The 18,328-nt window shown below is 42.3% G+C and overlaps 1 protein-coding gene across 1 annotated transcript in view; it reads left to right on the top strand.

Annotated features, from left to right (window-relative positions):
• Positions 1-1,656: 1,656 nt before the first annotated feature.
• The window catches only part of LOC106080903 (uncharacterized), a 562,885-nt gene continuing 546,213 nt past the window's right edge, over positions 1,657-18,328 (top strand). The window contains exon 1 of the mRNA XM_059369019.1: positions 1,657-1,848. The gene's annotated coding sequence lies outside the window, so the exon portion shown is untranslated. The remainder of the gene's footprint in view (positions 1,849-18,328) is intronic.

Here is an 18,328-nt window from a genome sequence, read left to right as displayed (position 1 = left end):
TTATGAAATTCGTACTCTGCTCTTGAATACCTTTCATTTGTATCCCACATTGTCCCGATCGGTCCACTTTTGTTTTTGGGTTGTATTTTTGCGGTAAGGGTGAGGGTGCGCCTCCCTCCCGATTCAAAAAATTATATAGCCTATGTTTTCTTCCAAACCAATCTACACAATCTGCTTAAATTTCAAGGTAATCGGTTTAGTCCATTTGGAGTCTATACGGAGCAAACAAACCAACCGACAAACAAACACAACTTGAAATTTATATATATTAGATATAGCTCCAATGTAAACCCATTTCCCGATTAGCCTTCTTCTGCTCCTAGAAGCTTAAATTTTTGTCTGGTTGGTAGAAATTTGGTACATAAATTAAATTTATGTTCTACAACTAAATTCAATTTGTATACATTTTAAGTAGAATCCGTGGTGGTGGGCTTCCAAGACTCGGCCCCGTTGAAATTAGCACGTTTTTGTTTATGGTTATCTTACTCCAATATTAACTCATTGGGATACCAAATCGAATACAATAGTCTAAAAGGTTCACAGGTCATTCCAGTGTGAACTTTACCCACAATGTTTTAGGGTGCTCTGATTCGTTTCTATTCACAAAGACCTCTCATTGGAGTCATATCTTTCCCCCCGGTAAGGAAAACCCGTTTGGGGTTTTGTGGGAACATAAAAAGTCGATTTGTTGAAACGGCAAAAATTCCAATAACACTGCACTGATCTGGTAACCCTGAACTAAATCGCAAAAAAAAACTCTTCTTTACTCACCTAATAATGCAAATGACAATTGTCCTATTCCCAGTACCTGTATGCTCTTTGCTGTATTTCAATGTTGTCTCGATTTTACTTTGTCTTCGTTGCTTTAGTTTTGTTTGAGCGATCAGTGCGTGTTCATTTTTTATTTCGTTGTCCGCGGCGGGTGTGTTCTATTCGGTCGTTTGTTGCAAATTTGATGGAATCAACAATGGAATGCAGCCAGCAAGGAATATTTCCTACAATTTACAAGTGCAAATATGCCCATAGACATTCCATTAAGGAACAGTCATATAAAATATCATCTATCGTCTTGTTGGCAAAAATTGATTCGTGTTGTGCCTTTTTGCGACTGTTTTTAACTAAGCCCCTCCTTGCATTCGGTCTGGTGTTTATTTTCTTCTACGTTTGCTTACTCATTAAGTCAGTAACTGCACAAACGTTCAAAACATTTCGGTTCGTCAATGGTCTGCAGTGTGTGTGGTCTTATGTGTAAAAGGGTTTGAAGTGTTTGTGTCCGAAGGTGTTCAACATTAAATGAAGAAGCCCAACTGCAACACAAAGCTAAATTCGAGTAGTGTGTCCTCCCATTGGCTTTGGTGTGTTGCTAAAAAATGAGTATTTATTAGTTGCATAGCCCCTTAAGGGAAAGGGGAAAAAATAATAATTGAGTGCTGCCCAAAAACAAAATCAGCGACAACAACAACAACAACAAAAAGGTTCACTTGTACTTTCTGTTGAGGTGCTTACTCTCCTTTAGTCTCTTTTTTGCCATGGGACTATTGTTTGTGTAAACAAATACAGTGACGTTGGAAAGTGAACTAAGAATGCCAATATTATTGACCAGTTACAAAATGCGAGTGCAAATGCAATGGAACATAAATGAGACGAACGTTTTTTTTCTCCAATTTACAAAGGCACTGACTTTATGAATTTGCAAGAAACTTGCGGCATTTAAGAAATTGGATCATTCAGAGAGTATGCTCTCGCTCTCTTCACAATAGGGAGTGTAAATGGGTGTTTATTTACTTTGAAGGCACACTAATGGAAACGGATAGAAACAGAAGTCACCAAGAACAACACAAATAACGGGTAAGTGAATGCTTATGTATTTGTGAAACTTTTTCTTTGGCCCTTGAGAAATTTACTCTGTTAAAGGTGTTACAAAAAATGCTCACAATGATCTTCGATGGAAATGATTTTTTTTGTATCAAGCGAGATAAAATGGAAATGAAAATTGAAAAACTAATTTTTTACCCTATGTTAAACAAATAAAAAGCAGAAGTTCGGCCAGGCCGAATCTTACATACCCTCCGCCATGGATAGAAGTTTCCAAGTTCTATGTACGCTTGCTCCTCATGGATTCTGCTAAAATATTATCTTTTATATAAAATTCAATTTATTTGTTCCGTATAGACTCAAAAACGGTTGAAATTTTCACAGATTGTGTAGGTTGGTCTTGAAGGAAACATAGGCTATATAATTTTTTAATATCGGGAGGGGGGCGGACCCTCCACCCTACCCCAAAAGTACTATCCAAAAATAAAAGTGGACCGATCGGAACAATATGGGATTCAAATGAAAGATATTCAAGAGTAGAGTACGAATTTCGTAATAAAAGTTTGGTCCAAGTACCTGGGAGGCCGCCCTAGCCCCAAAACCCCTTAAAATAGTTTTATTTGACGATCATGACAATATGGGACTCAAATGAAAGGTATTCGGGATTAGATTATGAATATGGTCAGGAAGTCGGAATAGGCTTTATAATTTATTCATAACGCAAGGGGCGGACCCTAAAGCACTACCCCAAAAACACCATCCAAAATCAAAAGTGGACCGATAAGGACAATATGGGTATCAAATGAAAAGTATGCGGGTGTAGATAACGAATCTGGCATACAAATTCATGTCGAAGTACAGGAGATCACCCCAAACCTACAAAAACGCCCAAAATGGGCACATTAGCCAATCACGAATATATGGGACTCGATTTGTTTGTTCCGTATATACTGAAAAACGGCCAAACCGATTTTCGCACATTGTGTAGGTTGGTGTGGAGGGAAACAAAGGCTGTATAATTTTTCGGTATCGGAAGGGGGACGGACCCTCCCCCTTATACCAAAAACACATCCCAAATGACATCCCTCAACAACGCCATTAGACCCCTTATGAATACCCAGCGGGCCCCCCCCCCCACTCCCTCCAAACCCCCAAAACTACTCTTAACAGATATATTCGAACTGCATGTCAATATGGGACTCAAATGAAAAGTATTAGGCAGAAGATTACAAATATGGCATAAAAGAATAGGTCCAAGTAATGAGGCAAATACCACCAAATGGGCATATTCGTCGACCATGGTTATATGGGATATGTCTAAAGATACTTCAAATGGTTATTTGACCCATTATGACAATATGGGACTCAAATGAAAGGTATTTGAGAGTAGAAAACAAATTTGATATCCAGTTATGAAGCCAAGTGTTTTGGGGTACACCCTAAAGCACCCCCTAAACTGAAGTTAATTACCGTTAGGAATAAAGGACGAATTTGATGTCTACTTTTAGTGCAAAGCGCTGGTGGCCGCTTCAGCCCCAAAACACCCTCCAAACGGTTCATATTTACCTCCATGGCAATATGGGGCTCAAATTAAAGGGATTTGGAAGTGCAGCAAAAATTTTATATCCATATTTGAGTCGAAATGTCTGAGGTGCCATCCCTCCCCTAATGAGAACATTACCCTAAGGAAGAACCTTACCACCAGGAACCGAGAAGGGGCCAATTCTCACACATCAATGAGTGCTTTCCGATTCAAGTTTAAACTCTATGATAAGGGACCTTTTTTATAGCCGAGTCTGAACGGCGTCCCGCAGTACGACACCTCTTTGGGGAAAAATTTTTAAATGACCTTGCAAAGCATTGTACCTCGCCAACATTAAAAGGGGATAAACACCGCTTTGTTCGATGTTCACGCCAGGATTCAAATGCGTTCAGCGTCATAGGCTACAATGGCACGGATTCGATATCCGCATTCAGGGTGAAGTGTACCCACCCTAAACAAATATTAGAAAGTTAAAGAAGGCGCAGCGGAGCGGGCCCGGTTCGGCTAGTACAAAATAAATTAATTTGGAGGGCATAGTTTTATTCTACGTACCAAACTTCTGTCAAGCCAGCAACAATTAAAGCTTCTAGGAACCGAACAAGGATGATCGAGAGACCGATTTACATGGGAGTTATATGAGGTTATAGACTGATTTTAGCCATACTTGGCGCAGTTCTTGGAAGTCATAACAAAACACTACATGCAAAAATTTCAGCCAAATCGGACAAAAATTGCGTCTTGTAAGGGTCCAAAAATTCAAATCGGGATATAGGTTTATATGGAAGCTATATCAGGTTATAGACAGATTTGGACCCTACTTAGCACAGTTGTTGGAAGTATAACAAAACACTATATGCTAAATTTCAGCCAAACCAGGTTAAAGGCCGATTTGGACCGTACTTGGCACAGTTGTTGAAAGTCATAAAAGAACACCAAGAGCAAAATTTCTGCCAGATCGGATAAAAATTGCTGCTTCCAGGGGCTCAAGAACTCAAATCGTGAGATCGGTTTATATGCGAGCTATATCTGGTCCGGAAGCTTATCGGATTTGGCGCTGGCCGTGCGATTCTAAACCTAATTTAGCAATGGTCTAAGAAAGAGTGCTCCATGAAGACCCTGCTTGAACCACTCTTTCCGAATCCGAAAGCTTCAGGAATAAGTTGAAAATCAACTGGACAAAATTTGGAAGACTACTCAGAAAAAGACTTGAGCAAGATAATTTAAATTATCCAAGCATAGACGACAATGTCAACAGGATTACGACTGCACTGGTGGGATCCTTCGAAGATAGTTGTCCTTTTCGGGAAAGGAAATCAGACTAAGAAAACCCCTGGATGACCAGGGAGATACGCAATATTGGGAAAGAGGTACGCAGACTTTTTAACAGAGCACGTCGTTAAAAAGCGAAAGTTTATTGGGATGTATATTACACACAGTTCAAGGAATACAATAAGATTAGCAGAGCGCAAAACATGCCTCCTGGAAGCTTTTCTCTCAAATTTCTCTCAAAAACCTATGTCCAAACTGAAAACTTAGTAGACGACATGGGCGTGAGAGCAGAGACAACGGAGGTCATGTTAAGGCTTTTGAAGAAAACCCATTTCCCCAGGATAAAATGGGTCTCACGGACACATCGGAATCTTGGAATAATGAGATTGATAGAAGGCTTATCATTACAGAATTTATGGGGAAGGAATCCTTGGGGAGCTTCAAACTATTTAACTCACCCGGACCTGATGGAATATTTCCGTCGTTACTATAGAAAGAGGCCAACTATCTGGGGCCTCACCTGGCCAATATTTTCACAGCGGACCTAGGACTGTCAAGGGAAGGTCGGTGAAGACCGCCCTGCACGAGGTTATGCATAAAATAAAAAAAAATCCTTCGATGCCAATACGTACACATTGGCGGTTTGCATTGACATCGATGCGGCTTTTAAAAATGTGCGGTCCGACACATTGACCCAATCCTTAGACCATTACCGGGTGGACCTTGTCCTTGGAGACTGGATAAACCATATGCTAAGGAATAGGTGAATAAATTGCGTATCCCATGACCTAAAAATAGGGAAGAAAGTGGCACAGGGCACTCCACAGGGGAACATTTTGTCGCTACTCCTATGGGTAACCACCATAAATGACCTATTACGGATGCTGACTGAGGAGGGATTTGAACCCGCTTGCTAAGCAGAGAATGTTATAATACTTCTAAGGGGTAAGGATCCGAACCAGCTATGCAGAAGGGCCGAAATTGTCTTGCAGATGGCATACGACTGGGCTAGACCTAGGGGTCTCAATGTTAATTCAGAGAGGACTGAAATCTGTCTATTCAAGAGGAAGCCGAATGTGGGCCAATTTGACGCACCACGTTTCCTCAATAAAAGGATTTCGATATCTGACAAGGTAAAATATTTAGGAGAGTTCTTGGATAGGAAACCGAATTTGATGTGTCATATACAGGAGCTTACTGAGAAGGCTCACAGATATTGGGCACTATGTTGATGGGTCGTAAGCTCGAAATGGAGCCTGAGTCCGAGGATAGTCCACTGGCTCTACCGAAGTGTGATTAGACCAATACTTACTTACGACACAGTATTTTGGTGGACTGCTATCGAGAAAAAGTGAAACTAAGGACCTTGGAACAGTTTCAGAGAATATGTTGTCTTGGCATAGGCGGAACGATGATGATCACGCCCACTAGGGCACTGACGGCTATTCTAGATATCTAACCCATAGACATACAAAATTAAGTGTGGGCATCCATGGGGGCTTTAAGACTTAATGCGATAGGAGAATGGATTGGGGATAAGAGAATCTCATACCATCATGGTATAATAGAGGCGAAACCTGAAAGAGGTTTCCGATCGAATGTCTGAGATGACACTTGAGGTCGACTTCGAGGTATAATTGCCAGCGGTACAGTCTTGGCTCGACGGAACTCTAGTATTGCCTTCTGGAAGATCATGTTACACGGATGGATCAAAGCTACAGGACAGAGTGGGCCTTGGAGACTACATTGAGAACCCAGGGACTGAGATCTGTTTAGACTGCCTGATGGTTCTGCTGGCAGAGATCCGGGCTATCATGGAATGCGTGAGTTGGTGTGGTGCTAACGCGAGGATGTGAACATCTTCACGGACAGTAAACAGGCCATAAGGGCAATTACAACCAGAGCGGTAAAGTCACGAACAGTCTTGGAGTTTAAGAAGGAAACTAACGCCTTCTCTGAGAATGGCGTGATCCGCATTGTTTGCTGAGCCATAACGGAGTACGGGGGATTGAAAAAGCAGACTATTTGTCAGCGAAGGCCAAAGGACTGCCGTCAACATATTTGGTTAACCCGAAGCCTTTCGGGTCGACGCAGTCCGAATTAAGAGCGTGGGCTACGAAAACGCATGTAACCTGTGGTGCAATGAAACGGTCGGCAGGACGACAAGAATTCTGTGAGTAGACGACGCTATTACTGAAAGGAAGTAAGAAGGAGTCAGTATAGCTTTCGGTATCATAACGGGACACATAGGACTTCGAGCTCACTTATGCAAAATCGGTGTGGCAAGTGATAGCATGTGTAGGGCATGTGGTGAAAATGATGAGACGTTGAAGTATATCCTATGTCATTGCCTGGCTTTCGCTGCAAAAAGATACCTAAACTTAGGGGAGTGGTATTGAAAACAATTAAGGATTTTGTAGGTTAGGTTAGGTAAGAGTGGCAGTCCTTTACAGACTCACTTTGACAATTTTAAGTTCATTGTGATACCACAGTAGCGACCAAGGCTTATGGCGGGAATCGAATCCACGACCCCTGCACGGGTAATCTAAGCACGCTACCAACTCGGCTACTGGGGAGCCCAGGATTTTGTAAGTAGCACGGAATTTCTTACTTAGATTTTCTTTTTTAAGTTACTTTCTTTGTATTTCGAGCGCACAACAAGCAGATTACTGGCTTAGATGTATGTCCATAGTGGCATAAGGCGGACTATTATATTCGCAACCTCTTCAACCTAACCTGACCTAACCTATACTTGTTTAGTTGTTATCCAATCGAATCATTTGCTGTATTTCTCTCACTGTCATCCTCTCGAACACCAATCGCTAACAATTCAATATGCTACTATGACTAACGCTATCCTTGCCTTTGCCATCCATTTAAGACCATCTAATATGTTTTCATATCGTTGGGGGATACGCATCTGCGGCTTGACTTCTTATTCTCACTTCTGGTTAATTTCCCAAAATAAATATTGAAAGCATACACAAATAATTTAATTTATGCCATTTACTGGTATCCCTTTTGGCATCTGGGTGACTGCAAATTGGCAACTGCAAATAAATCTCTGTTCTGCTCTGCTCTGCTCTGTTCTACTCTATTCAGCTCTGCTATTGTTGAAGTTTTGGCTTTCAGCATTAAATAGACACAAATCAAATTTTACACAAATAATTCCATTTAACGGTTACTTATGGATGCATCGCTAGCTCGGGCGTGAACCCAGTTAAATATGCAATGCAGTGGAGTGAAGTCGTGGAGAACTTGTGGTCTGTGGTTGCGATTCAGTTTCAAACATTAGCAATTGCTCCTTCATGGACGCATACATTAACAGCCGCTTCTGTGAACTGCTAGAGCAGCATCATAGTGATTTCGAGCGAACGAAACGAACCACTCGACAGTTGTACACAATAACAGCCACAACAGAAGTTGCTTCATATCTACGAGTCATGGGATTGTATAGGGGAAGGATTTAAGGTTTCTTGGGCCTCGCATGGTGAGGTTAGGTTGTGTTAGGTTTAAGAGGGTGTCTTCACTCACGCAGATATTTTATGGTCCCAAGTCCTTAAATCTAGAGATCGGCCTGGCAGCTGTATCCAAATCTGGACCGATCAGGGTCAAAATGAAGAAAGATATCGAGTGACAGACCACAACTCTCTGTATGGTTTTAATGGGTCTAAGACCTTAAATCGGCGGAGCGATATAGCCCATCTTCGAATTTAACCTGCCTATGAACAAAATAAAGAATCCGTACATAGTTTCAGCTCAATATCTCTATTTTTAATGACTGTAGCGTGATTTCAACAGACGGACATGGCTAGATCTTCTTAGACTTTTATGACGATTAAGCATATATAAACTTTGTTGGGCCGGAAATGGATATTTCGATGTGTTTCAAACGGAATGACAAAATGAATACACCCCCATCCTTCGGTGGTGGGTATAAGAAGGAACTGCTTCTTCTTGCCAGTGTGAGGTACAGTTACAGCAGATGTTCTACAGCCTATACTCCCTCGGCATCCTCACATCATCCGCAGACACAGGTGTTCAAAATCCAAGTAATTACGTTCACTTGCTACTGCTGGGACGTTAACCGAGGGTAACGGTTGAGTTGAGCGGACATGTTTTCATTTCACTCCTCAAAGAAAAATATCTGTAACTCGGAATAGGTACTACCTACTACGCACACATTTTTTATGACTTTCAGAAGTAGGCTCAAAATGGACTCCAATGACCAAACTGCTGAAGTGGTGCCACCGGACCATAGTATGTTGTCGCCCCACCTAAAGGCGTGGGTGCCTTGGCACCAGTAATCGAATGTAATGCTCAAAAAGCACAACCTGTCGTCAGACTAACGAAAGAGGAAGATATTGATAAACTAGAGCGAAGGGGAGTTCGTCCCCAGCCTTTAAGTAAAGGTGTAGTTTACGATTCAGATTCAAACAGCGACAGTGTCAATGAAAGAGTCCTCGCAGCCGAATCATGAGATGAGGAAAGCGGAATGACGGCAATAGTGAGGAAGAGTTTTACTAAGCCCACAAAAAGACCGGGAGTGCAATCTGAGGCACGACGAATGAGACTGAGGAGTGTAAACCGGCAGCGCAATTGGGTTCCTTGTGTTGGATGCTGGTACGGATAGAACTGACAATCCAACCACTTAATTCTACGGAAGTTGCAAACAAACGAGCGTCAAACAGAATGAGCGCGTTGAGCTTTGCTTTTGAGCGTCACGCTGCAAAAATGCAACTCTGCACACAAAGTCCACAAAAGCAACGGGGAAAAGTAAAACAAGTAAAAGCGTGCTAAGTTCGGCCGGGCCGAATCTTACATACCCTCCACCATGGATCGCATTTGCCGAGTTCTTCTCCCGGCATCTCTTCTTAGGCAAAAAAGAATATAAGAAAAGATTTGCTCTGCTATTATTATATTATTACATGTTGGAGACCTGTGTAAAATGTCAGCCAATTCGAATAAGAATTGCGACCTTTGGGGGCTCAAGAAGTAAAATAGAGAGATCGATTTATATGGGAGCTGTATAGGGCTATAGACCGATTCAGATCATAATAAACACGTATGTTGATGGTCATGAGAGGATGCGTAGTACATAATTTCAGGCAAATCGGATAATAATTGCGACCTCTAGAGGCTCAAGAAGTCAAGACCCAAGATCGAGTTATATGGCAGCTGTATCAGGTTATGGACCGATTTAAACCATTCTTGGCAAAGTTGTTGGATATCATAACAAAACACGTCGTGCAAAATTTCATTCCAATCGGATAAGAATTGCGCACTCTAGAGGCTCAAGAAGTCAAGACCCAAGATCGTTTTATATGGCAGCTATATCAAAACATGAACCGATATGGCCCATTTACAATACCAACTGACCTACACTAATAAGAAGTATTTGTGCAAAATTTCAAGCGGCTAGCTTTACTCCTTCGGAAGTTAGCGTGCTTTCGACAGACAGACGGACGGACGGACGGACATGGCTAGATCGACATAAAATGTCGCGACGATAAAGAATATATATACTTTATGGGGTCTGAGACGAATATTTCGAGCAGTTACAAACAGAATGACGAAATTAGTATACCCCCCATCTTATGGTGGAGGATATAAAAAAAACAAGTAAAAAGGCATTAAGTTCGGCTGGGCCGAAATTTGGATACCCACCACCTCGGATATATATGTTAATCCCATTTCGTCACAACCTGGTGAAAATTGGATAACTTAAGCACCCAAATTAGTCACGGACATTGAGTGGTCTAATATATTTAACACTATTCAATTTTGTAGAACAAAATATTGTTCTCTTTGGCAGATATATCCAACTATAAACCGATCTGAACCATATTAAGGTTGGATATCGTGAGGCTCAGAAAAGCTCACTGTTTCAAATTTCAGCGAAATCTGGTAATAAATGAAGCATTTATGGGCTTCAGTCCCCTTATCGGCAGATCGGTCTATATGGCAGCTATATCTAAATATAGTCCATTCTGAACCATATTTAGGTCGGATGTTGGGAGGTCTTTACCTACTCACTGCTTTAAATTTCAGCGAAATCGGGTAATAAATAAAGCTTTTATGGGCTACAGACCCTTTATCGGGAGATCGGTCTATATGGCAGCTATATCTAAATATGGACCGATCCAATCCATATTTAGATCAGACGTCGGGAGGCTTAAACTACCCCACTGTTTCAAATTTCAGTGAAATCGGCTAAAAAATAAAGCTTTTATGGGCATTAGACCCTTTATCGGGAGATCGGTCTATATGGCAGCTATATTTAAATATAGTCCGATCTGAACAAAATTGAGGTCGGGTATCAGGTGGCTAAAACTAACTCTCTGTTTCAAATATTAGCGAAATCGGTTAAAAAATAGAGCTTTTATGGGCTTCAGACCCTTTATCGGCAGATCGGTTTATATGGCAGCTATATCTAAATATAGTCCGATGTGAACCATATTTAGGTCAGATGTCGGAAATAACCTACTGTTTTAAATTTCTGCGAAATCGGGTAATAAATAAAGCTTTTATGGTTTTCAGACCCTTTATCGGGGGATCGGTCTATATGGCAGCTATATCTAAATATGGAGCAACCTAATCCATATTTAGGTCAGATGTCGGGAGGCTTACAATAACCCACTGTTGCAAAATTCAGTTAAATCGGGTAATAAATAAAGCTTTTATGGTTTTCAGATCCTTTATCGGGAGATCGGTCTATATGGTAGCTATATCTAAATATGGACCGATCTCTATATTTAGGTCAGATGTCGGGAGGCTTAAAATAACCCACTGTTGCAAATTTCAGTGAAATCGGCTAAAAAATAAAGCTTTTATGGGCTTCATACCCTTTATCGGCAGATCGGTCTATATGGTAGCTATATCTAAATATAGTCCGATCTGAACCATATTTGGGTCAGTTGTCGGAAAGCCTTAAGCTACTCACTGCTTAAAATTTCAGCAAAATCGGTTGAAAGATAAAGTTTATATGGGCATTAGACCCTTTATCGGAAAATCGGTCTATATAGCAGCTATATCCAAATATGGTCCGATTTGGCCCGTTCAAGAACTTAACCAGTGTGCATCAAAAAGACGTATCTGTACCAAATTTCAGCTCAATATCTCAATTGTTGATGGCTCTAGAGTGATTGCAACAGACGGACGGACAGCCGGATAGACGGACAGACGGAAAGATGGACAGACGGACAGACACACGGACATCGTTAAATCGTCTTTTACGACGATCCGAAATATATATACTTTGTAGGGTCGGAAATTGTTATTTCGATGTGTTGCAAACGGAATGACTTAATGAATATACCCCCTATCCTACGGTGGTGGGTATAAAAATTAAGTTTTGACTCTTGAAAGCGAGCGTCATACTGTGTTGCCACATGTGAAGTAATGCTTTTGGACGTCAAAGTTAAAAATTGTTATTCTTTTGCGAGTTGTTTTTTTATCATTTGTTTGCAGAGTTGCGTTTTTCAACGCGACGCTCTTCAACGCCCTCATGTAGTTTACTCTAAAGATCTAGAACTGGTCATATCGAAAAGTCATATCCGATCACTACAGTGTGTATGAAGCGGAGGTCCTTGAAATTAAGGAAGAGATGGATCCTTGCAATTAAGGAAGTGATGGTTAAGAAATAATGTCATAACGACGATTGGCACAAATATCTTCTCAGACAGCCAAACAGTCATTAAATCCCTGTAGAACATATTTCCGAACACAAAATCGCTTTCGACTGTCGCAGATCTCTCAACGAGATGGCTGAACAGTTCAAAATTCACCTGTTCTGGGTACCGGACCACAAAGATATCCCAAGGAACTGTAAAGCGGACGAGCTTGCGAGGCTAGGACACATTCCACAGAAGCTTATGCAATCCACAGAAGCTTACACATTCCAGGGAAGCTGGCATCGTTGGGTATGGCTCTAGCGACATGTAAGCTATGTTTTCAGGACCAGGCCAGGACGAAGAATGATATTGTAGATGGTTACAAAGAGCGGGCTGTGAGTATTCCAAAACTATGTGGCCTCATCTAGACATGAAGAGGTCTACCGCTTTGCTGTCATTGGCTAGAACAGACGTCTCAATCATTGTGTCCGTCTTGACAGGTCAGTGTCTAATGCAGACTAAAGGTTGACAGCAACAAATTTTGCAGAAGCCGTGAGGACATCGAAGAAGAAGAGACTATAGAACACCTTCTGTGTGCGTGTCCCGTTCTAGCAGTCAGACGGAATACCACTTTAGGTTTTCATTTCTATGAGAACCTATCTGATTTAGCGGATGTGAACATTCGCAAGTTATTGGGCTTTTTAAAGCGATCTGGATAGTTCAACGGTAGGAACTAGAAGGCATCTTCTGTTTTTCTGTTCCTGTGGTTTCACAATGGACGAAAACGTCGAAATGAGTCTGATGGCAGACTGCCACTTAAACCTAAGCCTATACCTAACCTCACCTAAAACGCGTCCAAAGGAAGCCACAGTCATCACGAAAGGGAAAGATGGTATCTGAAAAAAGGTAAGAGGCCGTCCTTTTACACCAGAGTGGCCAGGAAAAACAACAGAGATGAGCTTACGTATGCAGTCATCAATGTCAGCAGAGCATCTGGTATGATTCCACCAGATCATCGATCTCAATAGGAGGATCTGGTCAACTCTGAAGAGGGTTCACCCTTTTAAATGATAAGCTGGGAGTATGCAGTCATCAATGTCAGCAGAGCATCTGGTATGATTCCACCAGATCATCGATCTCAATAGGAGGATCTGGTCAACTCTGAAGAGGGTTCACCCTTTTAAATGATAAGCTGGGAGTATGCAGTCATCAATGTCAGCAGAGCATCTGGTATGATTCCACCAGATCATCGATCTCAATAGGAGGATCTGGTCAACTCTGAAGAGGGTTCACCCATATAAATGACCTTGATGCTGCGCTTTGCGTCGGCCGAATGTAATGATACAGTCAAAAAGCTCATCGGAGGTATTCACGCTCACTGGAAGGACGCAAATCTTGACCTGGTGAGAAAGATCAGACAACTCCCAGCTCACAATGACGACGGTTTTCATCAAGGGATGGGGTAACAAATTCCCAACGGAAAGTGAGTTATTCCACGGGGAGGAGAAAGAGGAATGAACTCTTTTTGTGGTGTTCCTTGTCCAAGTCTCCGCGAAAAGTTTAGCTAAGACTAAAGCCATGGCGTTTTAAGGGATCAAGGCCGTCTTCTTCAAGATTGGTAAGAGTAAAATAGGAAAAGATCTGCATATTGAGACATCAGATAGGGCAGTGACAGGAGACTCAATATTGCCTAAAGAATAACGACAAGACCAACACCGACTTTCTCAATACCATCTCAGTAGGATAAGAAAATATCCTACTATTAAAACATCCGGCAGTGTAGGGACAAGACACTCAATACAGCCTAATGGACAGGGGGCCGATGATGGAACCATCTCCGACTTTCTAAATATTGAGTAGACTAGGATATGCGAATGCAATTTTGCCCAAGAACATTCCATTAAGGAACAAGGGCATACTTTTCGCATATCAGTGAGTGCTGTCAAGTTTAAGCTCAGTGATAAGGGACCACCTTTTTATAGCCGAGTGCGACACCTCATTGGGGAGAAGTTTTTAAATAACTGTTATACAATACATAGGAAGTACCTCGCAAATGTCGGCAGCATAAGAAGGAGGAAACCACAGATGAATGGTGTGATATTCTCGCCAGGATTCGAAGCCAGGCGTTCAGCGTCATAGGCGGACATATCTGCGCTGGGATAAAATGCAAATTTTTGCAAATTTGCCCAAGAACTTTCCATTAGAGAATAGGTTCCACAAAGATCAAAGATCCTCATATTAAAACATCAGGCAATGCAGTGCCAGGAGTCTCAAAGCAGCCTAAAGAACAGGGAGCAGACAAAGAGACCATCACTCACTATCTAGGAGCCCATTTAGTGAAGAACTAATGATTGGGATCGTCCAGATAAGCCCACACTGGAGCGAGACGGCTACACATGCTCTGATGGAGGAAATCAGCAAGGGCAAGATTCATATTGCCTTAATTCAGGAGCCATGGATGACCCGGAACAAAGTTCTGGAACCATATCATGTACCATTTATTCAATGGTAGCACGGGAAATTGTCCAAGGACCTGCGTTGTTTGTCATAAAAATTTCAATTATATCCACTCTCCAGAGTTGTCAACGTCAAATGCAACAGTTCTGAGACATGGAGACGGTGGAGTATACCTGGCATCACTTTATCTACCTTTCGACTCTCCGGCACCGCCACGCACGTCGGAGTATCAACGACTGGTGAGGAAAGCAGCAGACAGGAAATTAGGAACTAATAGGGTGCAATGCGAACTCTCACCACATTTCGTAGGATAGTATCAACATTAATAAGCGGGGCCAAGCCCTGGCAAATTCCTTGAATACTAACCAACTAATAACTCCTACCTTTGTTAATATGGTTAGGGAAGAGGTTTTAGATGTGATAATATGTTTGGAAACTCTAACAGATATGGTTTAGGATTGGAGGGTCTCCAAGTATCAGTTCTCCTCAGACCATTGCTACATCAAGTTTAAAATAGCACGGCCAGCGCCGAATCCGATAAGCTTCCGTAATAAGTCGAAAACCAACTGGACAAGATTCGGAAGACTACTCAGTAGAAGACTTGGGCAAGATAATTAAGATTGTCCGAGCATAGAAGACGTTGACGACAATGTCAGCAGGATAACGACTGCACTAGTGGGGTCTTTCGAAGATAATTGTCTTCTTCGAGAAAGGAAATCAGCCCAAGATAATCTCTGGATGACCGGGAGGATTCTCAACATTGGGAAAGAGGTCCGCAGTCAGTTTAACAGAGCAAGTCACAAAAAGCGGTAGTTAATATATTACACACGGTTCAAGGTATACAATAAGATTATCAGAGCTGCACAACGTGCCTCCAGAAAGCTTTTCTGTGAACAGGTCGATAGCTTTCATGACGCCGCCAAGATGAAAAAGTTGCTCTCAAAAACCCATGCCCTAACTGAAGCGTTAAAAGCCGAGATGGGAGTGGGGCAGAAACAACGTAGGACATGTTGAGGGTTTTGATGAAAACCCATTTTCCACAGGATACGACGGGACACACGGAGATAGTGGAATCTTGGAGTAATGAGGTTGATCGAAGGCTTCTCATTACATAATTTATGGTAAAGGAAACCTTGTGGAGCTTCCAACCATCTAAGTCACCCGGACCACATGGGATATTTTCGGCGTCATTACAGATGGAGGCATTCGGCGTCCTATCGGGCCACTATTTTCACTACGTGTCTAAGACTTGCATATATTCCGAAAGCCTGGCAGGAGGCTAGGGTGGTATTTATACCCAGGCCCGACAAGGCATGTTATGCGACACCGTAGGTCTACAGACCTATAAGCCTTACGTCCTTTCTACTCAAAACCATGGCCAGGCCCGACAAGGCATGTTATGCGACACCGTAGGTCTACGGACCTATAAGCCTTACATCCTTTCTACTCAAAACCATGGCACGTATTATGATTTCCTCCATAAAGAGTAGAACAATCAGCGATCTGCTCAAATACAATCAGCATGCCTATGTCAAAGTAAGGTCGGTGGAGACTGCACTGCATGAGGTTGTGCATAAAATAGAAGAATCCGTAGAAGCCAAGGCCTATACAATGGAAATTTACATTTACATCGAACGGGCTATTAATGTGCGGACCGACACATTGATCCAATCCTTAGACCAGCATTGGGTGGACCCGGTCCTTAAAGTCGGGATTAACCATATGCTAAGGAACAGATGGATAAATTGCGGGTAAATGTAAAGGAGAAAGTCGCATAGGGCACGTCATATGGGGGGAATTTGAACCCGCCCGACAATGTTATAATACTTCTAAGGGCTAAGGATCCGAACCAGCTATGCAAAAGGACCGAAAGGGTCTGGCAGGTGACACACTACTGGGCTTGACACAGGGCTTTCAATGTTAACCCAAAGAAGACTGAAATCTGCCTGTTCATGAGGAAGATGAAGGTGGGCCAACTTGACGTACCACGTTTCCTAAATAGAACGATATCGATATCTGACAAAGTGAAATACTTAGGTGTGATCTTGGACTGGAAACTAAATTGGAAGTGGCACATTCGGGAGCAATCCGAGAAGGCTCTCAGATGTTGGGCACTATTTAGACGGGACGTAGGCTTAAAGTGGGGACTGAACCCGAGGATAATCCACTTGGTCTTCAGAAACGTGATTGGACCAACACCTACTTACGCCTATGTTTTTTGGTGGAATGCAATGGAGAAAAAGTGCAACATAAGGTTATTACAACAGGTTCAGAGGACATGTTGTTTCGGCAAAGGTGAGGCTATGGGAACCACGCTTACTAGTACACTGGAGGCTATTCTAGATATCCGACCCATAGACATACAGATTAAGTGTTGGGCAGTCATTGTGGCTGTAAGACTGAGACCGATATTAGAATAGATAGAGAATAGGAGCAGTTTATACCATCGCGGTATAACCGAGGCGACGATAGGAAATCTGGCAGAAATGAAAGAGGTTTTGGATGTCGAGTGCGAGGCACTGCATCCAGTTTTGTATTGAGGGAACTCCGAGGCTTTTGACGAAAATGCATTTTAACAGGTTCAGCGTGACAGAGTCCTAAGAGACTGAATAAACCATATGCTAAGGAACAGGTGGATCAATTTGGGGGTACCATGACATAAATACATATAAGGAAGAATGTGCCACTGGGCACGTCACAGGGAGCATTTTATCGCAACCCCTATAGGTGACCACCATAGATAACTTATTACGGATGCTGACTAAGGCGGACAATGTTCTAAATGGTAAGGATGCGAATCAGCTATGCAGAATGGCCGAAGGAGTCTTGCAGATGGCATACGAGTGGGATACACCTTGTGTCTCAATTTTAATCCAGAGAAGTCTGAAATCTGCTTGTCTACGAGAAAGAATAAGTTGGGCCATATTGACGTACCAGGTGTCCGAAAAAAAACTATTTCGATATCTGGCAAGGTCAAAAACTAAAGAGTGATCTTGGACAGGAAACTGAAATGGAAGTGTCACATTCGGTAGCATACCGAAATGGCTCACAAATGTTGGCCACTATATAGACAGGCCGTAGGTTTAGGTTCAGAGAACGGTTTGTCTTGCCATAAGTGGAACGATGAGGACCCCGCCTTCTAGATCACTGCGGCAGCGGCGCAGTCTTGGAGTGACGGGAATCTGGTATTGTCATCAGAAAGATCATGTTACACGGAGGTCTGCATTGAGAATCCAGCACTAAGAACCGTCCAGCAGGCGGAAATCTGAGCGATCACGGAATGCCTTAGGTGGTATAGTGTTAAAGCGAGGATGTCAAGTGTTAACAGCTTTATGGACAGCTAACTGGCCCTCAGGGCAGTAACCAGGACGTTAATGTCACGAACAGTCTTGGAGTGTAAAAAATACAATGCACGATCAGAATTGTAGTGGAGTAAGGGGGAATGAAAGCGCACATGATTTGGCAGTGAAGTTTATGGGACTGCCATCGATTAACTTGATTAATTCTAAGCCTTTAGGGTTGACGCAGTCCGAGTTAAGGGCGTGGACGACTAAGACGGATGTAACACTGTGAAACAGCGAAATAGTCGGTAGGATGGGCTATATCGGACCATATCTTGATATAACCACCA

Source organism: Stomoxys calcitrans, chromosome 5 (assembly GCF_963082655.1).
Source record: "Stomoxys calcitrans chromosome 5, idStoCalc2.1, whole genome shotgun sequence".
In the NCBI taxonomy this organism is placed as follows: Eukaryota; Metazoa; Arthropoda; class Insecta; order Diptera; family Muscidae; genus Stomoxys; species Stomoxys calcitrans.
This window is presented reverse-complemented; position numbering and strand designations above follow the sequence as displayed.